Raw genomic sequence first — 13,155 nt, 5'->3', positions numbered from 1 at the left:
GTCAGTGCGTGAAATAAATTATTGCTTACAACTTTGCATTGATCGGCTATTGTAATGTTTGACAAGATACCCCTACAGGTACAAAGAACAATACTACGAGAGATTTTTGCCGTTTCTTCTCTCCTGTTATAAGAAATAAAATTTAAGAAAAAAAAACAATTTTTAGAGCAAGTTGACTTTTTATTCATAAGCCTTGGATTTGAATAATATTCATTCGCAATCCTAAATTGGCCATGGTATTAATAATTTTAGAGCTTCCCTTGTCAGCTCTCAATATTTTTGTTTTTCTTTATTAAATTGTAAATTATTCATCTGACATACACATCATCACTGAAGTGTGGGTCGCTAGAATATTTCAACTAGTAATGGGGTCGCGAAATAAATAAGATTGAAAAACACTGAATCCAAATCTATAGATTAGTAAAGCTGCGAAAATATCGATTGTAGATATTTTGTTCGTGGTTGTTATGAACCTCAACGTCTCTCTCACTAAATCTGCGTATTGATAAGGGCATTCAACAGTAGCTATGCGATTGAAGCCCTATCTTTGAACAGGAAAAATCTATGCATACTCACTAGGATGCTAACCGGGCACACAACATAATAGCTGTGTAACATTATAGCTGTGTTTATCTTATTTGTGAAATAAAATGGATTTAGTGAAAAGTTCAGTGTGTATACGGTGCACGGGTTTTTCGAGAATCCTGAGCGGCACTGCGTTGTAATGGGAAGGGCGTATCAATTATCGTCAGCTGAACGTCCTTCTCGTCTCATCCCTTATTTTAATATAAAAAAATATTGCTATCACCGTTTAATGACAAGATCTTATCTAACCATAGTTATGTGCAATATACTATAACTATATTGGTTAGTTTTAGTTATAGTCAAATGCTATCTGTCGTTAGGTTATTGAAATGTTAGTCAGCGTAAAAGGATAGATTTGTCTACCACTAGTAAGTTAAACTAAGGCTAGTTAGGTTATTGAAATCGGCAGTTAGTAAGGTTACTCTTCGTTCCCTTAAAACAAACTCTTCACAATTATCACCGTGTTTAATTCTGTCGCCGTCATTAATTATTATGACCTGATTTAATACAATACAGGGGAAAATGGCGGGCCTGTGAGTCGTTACGAGTGTTTGCTCTTATCATCAACCTGTCTGTGGTTGAACTTTAGATTAAACATCTTTCATATTGTGCCCCGAGGTTTTGCCGCGCCTAATAAATGTTTGCCATAAAATACCTATTTTCGCTTATGTTCAAGAAACAGCCATATTACGGTATATAAGTGTAGTTATTGTAATAATTATATTTGTAACAGCTGCCCTTCATTGAGCTGCAAAATTTAACTACGAAAACCATTTATTATAGAGTAAAGGATTAGCTTTTAAAGAAATCGTGTGGTGTCGTGGGATACCGGATAGGAACGAATTACCTTATCATAAAAATATTATTTTTACTGATTTACTAAAAACATGGGAAGTTTCCACTGAATTCCACTGTCTAAAAAAATAAAAAAATTGTGTGTATACTTATGTATGCACGCAAGAAGTATACTTCTTTGGCATAACAAAACAAATCCTTAAAATTATTTATTCGTCGTGCTATTCTACGTTTGTAGAAAGAACTATATTGTAAAAATCGTGAAATAAATTATTGAATATTAACGAATACGGCTGTATTGGCTTGAATCCTTTGCCTGTCCTAATAATGGACGAAGAAACCAAAAAAAAATTGAGGTCGCAAACGTCAGACAATTTCTGAAAACTTTCATTTTTAGATGTCGTTGTGCGCGCGCAACGTAATAGTCAAAGAAGTTTATCTTCAATAACTTGAAAGAGGTACAAACGTCATTATATTTTATGTCCATGTTATTTTACAGTTATAAACCTATTTAAATATGATTACTATGTTCTTTTATTATATTTTGGTATGGTTTGGTCTTGATACCAATGCTCTAAATAAATAAAAGAAACAATCAATGTTATTTGTCAGAAATGTGTCAAATGTTAATAATTGTTAATCGTTAATGTTTAAAACACGTATTTTAATAACCAACTTTAAGCTGTTACTTTTGTGTTACAGTGATGCGCGCGCATTTCACTCTCATCATTTTTTCATAACGCGCCTAAAGAAGTATAACTTCAAAAACTTTAAACTAACATTTCGTTTAATTAAGTAGTTTCGTAATCAGTAAAATGGCATCAGTAACTTTTTTCAAAATCAAACGAAAAGTGTATAAAATTATCATCACTATACCGCAACTCACAAATTAAGATATCACCGTCACTATGTGATGCGTTTCTTCACAGTGCAGTTTTCAAGGAATTTTCCGCCGCGAACAACCAATCTATGGAAATGAGCTTTGCGCTGTGTTTCCAGGATGCGACGTCATATTCCTTAAATACTGGAAAAGCTCGTGTGATTTTCTCTGTTGTGAGAATAAATAATGTAAAAGAGTGCAAAAAAATATAGGTAAGGATGATCATATACCACGAGAACTGAACAATCTTACTGACTAAAAAAAAGGTGAATTGAACTTTCTTCAATTTTATCAAATTAATTACTTACAAACTCAAATATTTTTATTCAAAGTAGTATGTGACATCACTTATTGAAAGTCTAAAACTACCACCAATTCCAAAAATAATGTCTCAGGCCTGAGAAGAGCGGGTGCAAGAATTCAGCGGGCTTCCTTTTTTTTCTGTGGGCGGTCACTCCTTTCCCAATCTGTAGTATCATTAAGAAAGTAATTAATGGTATAGTAACCTTTACCACACAAAATCTTTATTATAAATCTTTCATACATTACTTAGTTCACTTAATTCTACTTAATATTATTATACTATAATAACAATACAAGTAATGGAACATACACGACATTTTTCTGGACAAACAACACCAAATACATCAAAATAATTTTCAAATACTCACAATGCTTTTGAAAATAATCGCACCACTAATCCCGTAGGATAAGTAGTGTTTAGTAGTAGGACAAAAGTTTCTTAACAACTCTTTTGAATTTCGTAAAACATTTCTTTGTTATATTATATCAATTACATTGAAATTAATATATATTTAAATTCAAGATTTGATCTAGCGACTGGATGATATGGAAACACGATATCGTACAATTACCTCAACAGAAAAAAAACCACAAATTCGACTACAAATCATTTTGTTGTATTATTTAAGGTTTGTACGTTTGTTTACGTGTCATCTTATATTTGTATCTATCAAAAATCGGGGATATTTGCAGTTGTCTAATTTAAGAAATACAGTACACCCCGCTCTATACAATCATGCTTATGGCGCGGCCTGACTAGGATTGTAAACGCTACAACCAACCCTACAATATTTGTGTTGATCATGTGGCTAAGCTGCAAATGGGCATTTATTTCACTGATTTTCTTTTGTTTACTCAAAATTTACATATTAAATTGAAATTTTTTTCGGTTTAAGTTTTAGAAAATTTTTTATTCTATAAAATTCTTATAAAAAGAATGTTGTTATAGCTGTTAATTCAGAGATTTTTGACTCCAAAGTTTATTTTTGGTAAGCAACTTCCAAATGTTTTATTGGATATTTCTTTTATTTATATATATTAAAATTTTCTTTAAGTCCTTCTTTGTGTACTGAATTTTTTTCGTCGGAATATTTTCATTGCGTTATGTTGTAATCGACTCTCTAAGAAACTATCTTTTGTGGATATTGAGGTATGACCGCGCCTTAATATGGTTTCTCGCATAAAACGCCATTTTACGACAGTCACTGCAACTTTTAGACTTCATCATCATCATCAGCTGGAATACCTCTCCTGCTGGACAAAGGCCTCCCCTAAAGATTTATTATAGAGTTATAGACTTTTTTTCATACATTTCTTAACGCTTCATACGATTCGTCTTCCCATTTAATATGCCAACAACAGAAGAACAAGAACTCCTGATACTGCAGGGTTTTCCTGGATATTATTCCATTGATGACAATGTGGCACCCTACAGACTTCAATGAATTGAAGATCTTATTGAGAATGTGAATAACACATAAAAAAGTGTATGTTTTTACTTATGTATACACGCAAGAAGTTATACTTCTTTGGCCTAGCGAGGCAAAAATCATTAAAATGATTTAATTCTATTCCTATAAATGTGTTATTCTACGTTTTTAGAAAGAACCATTTTGCAAAAATCTTGGAAAGATATCTTTGACAGTAATTAATTAGTTAGTGAGTCCCCCTGAAAACGAGATCTGGAAAGGTCTTGAAAAGTCGGGTTAACTTAAATAAAAATGTAACTTTTATGCAAAAATCTAATGTAAAAACATTTACATTTACACGCGTTTTAATCCTTTAAAAGTGTTTTATTTAAATGTGTAACACTCGCGTTAAACAAACAAAATACTTAAATAACGTAATTAAAATTCCACTATGTATGTATGTAAGACGTGTTTTTGGTTGGGTCCCCGTGAAATCGACTTATGCGGGTTTTAGTGTATAATAAAATATTGACACAGCGTCATAAAGACACAGTATTCGTATACATGAGATCGCTCTTATAACGGTGTTCGGCCACTTTTTGCCCACAACGGGTTGGGTGACCTAATTATAATGTACAAGTTCTTTCGAATACATTGTCTCTATAATGTTATTCGAATGATATCGCTTGTTTCCAATTCCATTATTTAACGGAATATAAATTTATTGAGATTGAATGTGTTCTGTTTGCAAAATTTGATTTGTATTCATTATAATAGTATCTTAATTTTGCTGGAAAATAAAATTGATAAGATATATTTTAAATTTTGATGATGATTTAAACAGCCTGGTCAGATATTTGTAATCGACATTAATTATTCTATTTACCAATTTTAGATGTCTTTCGTTCTATAGTTTTTTACTTTTGATAGTTCTGTGAATCGCTAAAATTCGTATCACGAAGTGCCTTTTACTCAATGGCGTTTGGATCGCTTATGAAGAATGAACGAAATAAATTTATCTGTGGTCCGCGGTGTGAGAAACAAATGACGCTCTACAGTCTCCACAACCTGAGAGTTTAAAAAGCATACAAGATTTTATGACGATACGTCACTCGAACGGTTAGCTCAGTTGGAAGAGCACTCGCACGGAACGCGAGAGGTCCTGGTTTGTAGTCCCACATCATTCATAAAATTTTGTTTTTCAAAAATTTATTTATTTATTAATCTTAGAAGTTAAGTGAATCGTTTAAAAACATAACAAAATGCTTAAATTTCCAAAAGCGACATCTCAAGTCTATTTCCTGTATATATGCAAATATTGGGTTTGAGCAGGTTATCAACTGTAAAGTAGATTCTGTAGATGAACCTGAGAGATGAACAAAGCATACAAAATTTTGTGACAATACGTCACTCGAACGGTGAGCTCAGTTGGAGAGGTCGTGGGTTCGAGACCCGCATCCTTCAAAAAGTTTTATTTGAGTAAGTAACATTTTTTAAAAAGTATGTGTATTTCTTCGTAAGTATTTGATGTGATGCCATACCTTTGCCACATTTGCTACTTGGCGTAGGACGTTTTCTCAATTTTAGTAATACTTTAACATATTATCATTAAGGTTGTACTGGGAAATATATAAGGTTATAATTGCGTATATTTTGTTTAAGTTTTAATTATTGGAATTTTTATAGTTATTCTCTAAGTAAATTAAATCAGGGCCGTTCAACAATGCACAAGTAAAGTGGCAAATTGCCCGAAAGTAAGTGGCGCCTTTTACAGTGTGAAGGGCGTCGTTGCTAGTGAAATGACTGGGCAAATGAGACTTAAGGTCTTATGTCTGAAGGTGACGAGCGCAATTGTAGTGCCGCTCAGAATTTTTGGGTTTTTAAGAATCCTGAGTGGCACTGCATTGTAATGGGCATGAGGTATCAATTACCATCAGCTGAACGTCCTGCTCGTCTCATCCCTTATTTTCATAAAAAAAATCATAAATAATATTTTGATTTAAGAAAATAAATGACTTTTCTTTATTCCTCACACACTCTCGACAAAAGTTTCGGATTTAAATAAAATAAGTGCTGGGTGCTCGTTCGAAAACTCCAGATAATTCTATAAACATACTTTAATAATACAAAGCTTAAAATAAGATAATTATACAACTGTGGAGATGATCGTGCAAGTAAAACAAACTGTTATAATTGACTACAAAAACGAGATACTCCTTCTTGGAAGCCGTATGTTGAAGCTTGAGAATCATTCGATACTGCCGATGCTATTGTCTCGAGTAACCCAGTTCACTTGTACAGAACCATATATGAGCGATTACTGTATTAATAGCGTACCTTTTGTAATTACTTTTCTCAATTACAGAACTGGGATACAGTTATTCCTTTTAAAATTGACTTACTTCGCGTATAATTTTTCAAACACTTATTTCCCTAGATTATGAGGGATTAGAGGGACATATTTTTTTTTGAGATTTTTTTTAATAATAATAAATTTGTTTATTTCTTTACCTAAAAGTACTTAAAAACTAGGGGCTGGTGTGTCCCGTTAAGCTTATCGCCTGTGTTGGGAGTAACCGCTCTGTTACCTTTATTTATAACAAACGAAATTATATTATATTATATTATTACTAAAACATTTACTCTTTATTCAGAAATGCAAGGAGTTTAGTCTATAAACTTAGGTGAGAAGGCAGAGTGCTGCATGCTCATTGGTGAGGAAATAAACATGAATCAAATAGGTTTTAAATAATTACAACGTATCGTTAACAATCACTATCGGCTTTTGTGTAATTATAGTAATAATTACAGTATTCCGATTGGCCACGAAGTATAATCCGGCTTAGTTTGAAAGCGAGCAGTTGCATAAAACCTTCGTAAAACGTAGTGGATCTCCTTTTTTTGGCGAGATTATAGCTGTCAATCTGTCAACGACTGCACGTTTCATACAATTGAGTGAATCGCTTTTTTCTTTTCTAGGCTGTCCATTTCAATCAACGAAAATTTAACAACCTGAACACGAAAGGACGTTCATTTGGATCGACTTAAATTCGAACATCGCAGTAAAGTTAAATTAAAATATAACTAATTCAAAGACTCACGAGAATATTAATGTTGGTTTCTATATCATTCTACTTTGTAAACCAGTGAGTGAGCCTTCGCCAGAGTGAACCGTCTGATTACAACTTTACCGGTTCTAGTTTAAAGCCTCTGAAGTTAGAAATAGTTAGTTTTTCTTTTCTATTATTTTTCTACAGGCTTAACAATATTTTATAGAATTCGTTTAATTTTATATTAGCGAGTATTTATCTATATATATTCGATGCGAAATTTATCCTATATGGTTTATGGCTACTTATTTTTGGAATTCCAGCGTTCCTTCATTTATTTATTTCCTACTTAAATTCGCCCAGCTACTCGGGTGGGAATGGCTAGTAATTTATACGAAGAAGATTATATTATACTAGTTGACCCGACAGACGTTGTTCTGTGCATAATAAAAAGAACTTGGAATTTCGTATAATCCGTTCTTAGCTGACCTCTACTCGGTGATAAGAATATTTCTACCATATTTCAAGTCTTTATATATATAATATGTGAAAATCTTCTATATATATAAAAATGAATTGCTGTTCGTTAGTCTCGCTAAAACTCGAGAACGGCAGGACCGATTTGGTTAATTTTGGTCTTGAATTATTTGTGGAAGTCCAGGGAAGGTTTAAAAGGTTTGAATAAACATGAAAATCCGAGGATTTAAATAAAAACAACAATTTTCATTTTCCTTTGACGTGTCCCCCATCAAATAAAAATAATAGTTTAAAATTAATGACTACTTAGAATTTTTATATTTTTCTAACTTTCTAAGGAGGTAAAAAATAAACTTCCTTAAAACACGGGTAACACTTAAAAAAAGGAGTCCTTTTGTTTGTTTTAAGTTTATTTTATCTTAGGTCTTATCTTTTAGGTCTTTTATTTATCGATTAAGGTAGTATGAAGTCTGCCGGGTCAACTAGTCTCTTATATATATATATATATAGATTAAAAAGAGTAGTTTAATTAATGATTAGGCTCTGCGTTTATAATTCAGTTTTTTTCGTCATAAAATGTAATTATGTAGATAACTTCTGCTCAATTGATGCTTTTTTATGGAAGAGGAGGATATCACAGGAGCATTGCCGACTTTATAAAGCGTCAATTCATGTTCAATTCGACATAAAATCCCTTATTGAACATCAATAACTGCGTAATAAATGTAACTTTATACTCTTATCTAACTTCAAAAGAATAGGGTTCAGTTGCTAATCTTTGGGGTACGGAACACTAAAAAGCTTAATTAAGCGGTCCATAAATTGGAGACATAATTACGTAACGAGTTGAAAGTAAAACAATTGTCTCAAGATTTTAGCCGCCGGTTAGAGAAAACTAACGAACAATGGAATTATCTCAGGATCTAACATAATAATTAGAAAAGGGAAAGTTAAGTATTAAAATATTATAATTTTATGAAGTTACACATTGTTTTTGTTGTTGCATTCGTTGAAAAAAATATTATAAACACACGCGTATCAGACGTTTATTAAAGTCTTTTTCTCCTCTACTTTTATCTGTCCTCTAATTTTTTCTGTTATTTACACAGCCACGACAGATCAGTTATATAAGTACATACTTTATTCAGCACTGACCTGTATAAACACCACGGGACAGGCTGTTCCATATTATGTTTAACAGCAGATTTTTTGTGCCTATTTGAAGCGCCACTCACGAGCGTCCAGAGAACTAATTTTGACGTATAATGCAAATGGCTGCGAAGGAATGTAATATACTCTGAAGTATGTTTGCATTGTCAATTAATTTCGTTTAGTTTCCGTGTGTAGAATCAACGTATTAAAGTACACATTTTTTATTGTAAATAGTTTCCCACCGTCTATTGATGTTTGCTGAGGTTGTTATCACTAGTTAAAACTTAGTTTTAAGTTGTATGTATTTTTTAATGCTGATTACTAAAAAACAATTAAAAAACCCTTGGGGTGGGTCACAGACTAGTAATTAAGAAGGACTCCGCGCCTTGATATTAGCAAGTGTAGCACCCATTATGCTAGTGTTTGTGCGGTTACGGGGTATACTAGTTACACAATTTTTTCTCCCTTAAATAATCATATATCCACAAATACTTTTATATTATTATATTTACACTTTTTCACAACCCACGACAGCTTTTTAAAATATTTTATAGCGACGCACACTGATCTGTCACAGACGATGTCAAATTTCTTAATGGCCGCCGATCGGCTTGTATTAGTGTAAGTGTATGCGTGGGGCTATGTATTTACACGTTTACCGGCTTGTTTTGGTGCCTCACTGTTATGTAAGGTGCCACGCAGTCCTTATTTTTTTACTCGTCCGTGGTGTGGGTGACCCTTATCATTTAGGGGTATGAAAAATAGATGTTGGTCGATCCTCAGACCTACCTGAAATGCACACACAAATATCATACAAATCGTTTCAGCCGTTTCGGAGGAGTTTGATAACAAACACCGGGACACGAGAATTTTATATATGAGATAATAATCTTGTTAATATCAATATTTAATCCCAATTGAGTAATTTTTTCATTACATTATAATCTACTGCAAACAGCAATGCGTCGTTTAGTATTTCGTTGTCATATTGTTTATTTTCTATACTTACGCGTTAAAAAGTAGTGGCTTTCCTCTGAGCTGATAGATTAATTGTATTTACTCTTACATACTTACAAAATGTTACAAATTGAAGCCCTTTACCTTATTCATGAGATGAAAAGTTCAGCTACTTTGGGAGTTTCGGGTCCCAAGTTGCTGAATGAAGTTTCGTTCCTAACTCTAAGTAATGTTATTTATTTCCAAAATTTACAGATGTAAGTATAAATGTAAAGTCAGGTCAGTCAAGTGTAAGTAAGACTCACACACGAAGGTTTTGTTCTGTACCTTTGTAGATACTTATTACCAGATTGTATGTACTCGGTGTCGATATATCGAGCGACGTTTCGTGGTCACTTGGAAAGTTGGAAGAGAAGGCTAAATACTCAGCTGTGCAACTCAAGTCAGTAAGGCGACATAGAACTTCGCTGGGCAGGTACTCCCCAGTACCAGCTTCTTCCAAATGAACGCATACAACAAAGAGCGTCTCGAATCACCAAGTCATCTCTATTCGGCTTGATTCTTTGGCGTTGCCTAGAGATGTTGCTTCTCTTTGCATCTTCTTCTTCCAAATTTATCACGGGAACTGCTCAAAAGGGTTTTTCAGGATAGAGAAAAGTTAATTATCAGCTATATATATAAAAATGAATTGCTGTTCGTTAGTCTCGCTAAAACTCGAGAAGGCCTGGACCGATTTGGCTAATTTTGGTCTTGAATTATTTGTGGAGGTCCAGGGAAGGTTTAAAAGTTGAATAAATAGGAAAATGCTGCTAAATTAAATAAAAACAACAAATTTGTTTTTCCTTTGATATGTCCATACACAATTTCTATGAGAGAATTTATTGACGTCGGTTTGATAGTTCTGCTGTGAAACAATTTCATTACGACAGCAGGGTGCATATTTTACGAAGTAATTTTTGATGTTATTATAAATTAACAAATTCATATAAAAACATTATTTTATTTGTTATATACAGAACAACGTCTGTCGGGTCAGCTAGTATTCAATATTTATTTAATATGAATATTATTTAAAAAAATATTTTCAACTTAGATTTTTTCGTAGGTAAATAAAATACCATCAAAGTGTTTTTTTATGGAATAGGAGGACAAACGAGCGTACGGGTCACCTGGTGTTAAGTGATCACCACCGCCCACAATCTCTTGCAACACCAGAGGGATCACAGGACCGTTGCCGGCCTTTAAGGAAGGTGTACGCGCTTTTTTGAAGGTACCCATGTCGTACCGTCCCGGAAACACCGCACAAGGAAGCTCATTCCAAAGCTTTGTAGCACGTGGAAGAAAGCTCCTTGAAAACCGCATTGTGGAGGATCGCCAAACATCCAGATGGTGGGGATGATATCCTAACATGTGGCGTGTCGTGCGAAGGTGAAATTCGGCGACAGGAATCAGGTTACTGATTAACTCTTAGGAAACACTCCCGGTGATAAATGCGGTAGAAGACACACAATGAAGTGACATCTCTACGCAACGCCAAATGATCCAGCCGTTCACAGAGAACTGGGTCCCCGACAATTCGAGCTGCTCTACGTTGCATGCGGTCAAATGGATCGAGCTGATACTGGGGTGCACCAGACCAGATTGACAGTAATACTCCATGTGTGGCTGGACCTGCGCTTTATAATTCTCATAATTAAAGTCTCGACTTTTTGTATTCTATGCGTGTCTTTATTTTATTACTCCTCTGTTATCCTTGTGAGAATGCCACACCAACGTAATAAAAACATTGTGTTTTCATCATACCTTGGTACCTGTGCAATTTTTAAATGAATCGGATTTCTTGAAATGTTGAAAATCAACTTTAAAGATCCCGTTAGCGATGCCATACATAGGTGCATACAAACGAAGCTAATGTAAGGTGTATAAACAGTACTTTTTGGTCAGATATCAAAGGAGGAACATTTGGTTGAATATTAATTAAAATTAGCCATAAATTATCACCTTATCATTTTCCCTTTAAATTCCTGTAACTCCTAGCTGGGGTAGAGGGTATCCACAGTGCATCTCCATCACGATCAGTCCAGAGAATCTATTTTGATTTCACTCCAGGTCTTCTCAATGTCTTTCGTGTCGTCAATGACAGTCTGCCACCAGGTTTGCTTTGGACGGCCACTTTTTCATTTTCCTTGAGGCTTACAGTCTAGGGCTTGCCTCGGTATATGATTGGGATCCCTCCGGAGTGTGTGGCCTATCCAGCTCCATTTGCGGCGTTTTATCTGTTGGTCGATTGGGACTTCATGACAGCCTTGCCAAAGATAATCGTTGGAATCTTCGTGGGGCCAGTGAATTCAACTGCCCAACATTGTATAGTACTCTTATAATATTTTTTTATTTCGCGTTATTTTACATAAACAATACAACAAAAAGTCTTTTCAAACTTACAACAGATTGCACTGCTCATTTTAATCTAGTAAATCTATTATTTCAAAGCTATCGCCAAAAGGAAAAAAATGCTTTAAAATGGTGTTTGAATATTTAAAACTGAAAAATTATGGCATATAAAAAGGAGGTTGGCATTCCAGTTAAAATAAGCATTTTTGAGAAATAATATAAGAGAAATGTCTCAAGAGAGAGAGAGAGGTCTGAAGGGTGCCGTAGCTAGTGAGATTACTGGAAAAATGAGACTTAACATCTTATGTCTGAAGGTGACGAGCGGAATATGTAGTGCCGCTCAGAATTTTCGGGCTTTTCAAGAAGTGGCACTGCATTGTAATGAGCAGGGCGAATTAATTACCATCATCTGATCTTCCTGCTCGTCTAGTCCCGTATTTTCATAAAAAGAAGATAATATGAAAGAATCTGTGTGTTGCTATTTCTTATATCTGATAAAATATCCAATAATTGTACAGTAATAATAGTACAGTACTATACACACCTACACTTGACTGATTTTAATTTTTCACGATTATTTTATGACCTAAAGAAACATAGAGTGTAAGTAGTACATCAAATTATAATTCAATGTTACAATTTATGGTTACGAACAGAAGCCTTCAAGACGCTACCTCATAAGCAGATTATAAACATACCCTGTCTCTCTTTAGCGCCACGCGACACTATCCATCTCTTTCCCACCAACCACAATTCTTAATTCCATCCCACTTGCGCGACACGCTTATGTCTAGTTGACACTTGAAAGTGACCGGTACTATATATACAGGACTTTCGACCTTAACAAATAGAAGATAAGGCTTCGATATGTATAAAGATACTTATACAAATTTGTGTAATAGTAAATTAATGCCAGTGTGATCTAAGCCTTGTCAATGTAATTTTAAGATCGATATTTGGTAATCAGGCTTACAGCATCTTTTTTTGCGCTAGGTGAACGGTCGATACATCCGTTTTGAACCGGTTGCATCTTAGTGACAGGTGCAAAGGGTCCATGATTCTCGAAGACATTCCGCAGACTGTGTTTTAATGTTGCCCTGAGCTCGGAGTCTTCGACAGCTGTTCTTGACCGTGAGAATCTTGAGCGTTAAAGGCG

The sequence above is a fragment of the Leptidea sinapis genome, chromosome 2 (assembly GCF_905404315.1).
Source record: "Leptidea sinapis chromosome 2, ilLepSina1.1, whole genome shotgun sequence".
Lineage (NCBI taxonomy): Eukaryota > Metazoa > Arthropoda > Insecta > Lepidoptera > Pieridae > Leptidea > Leptidea sinapis.
Note: the sequence above shows the minus strand (reverse complement) of the source record.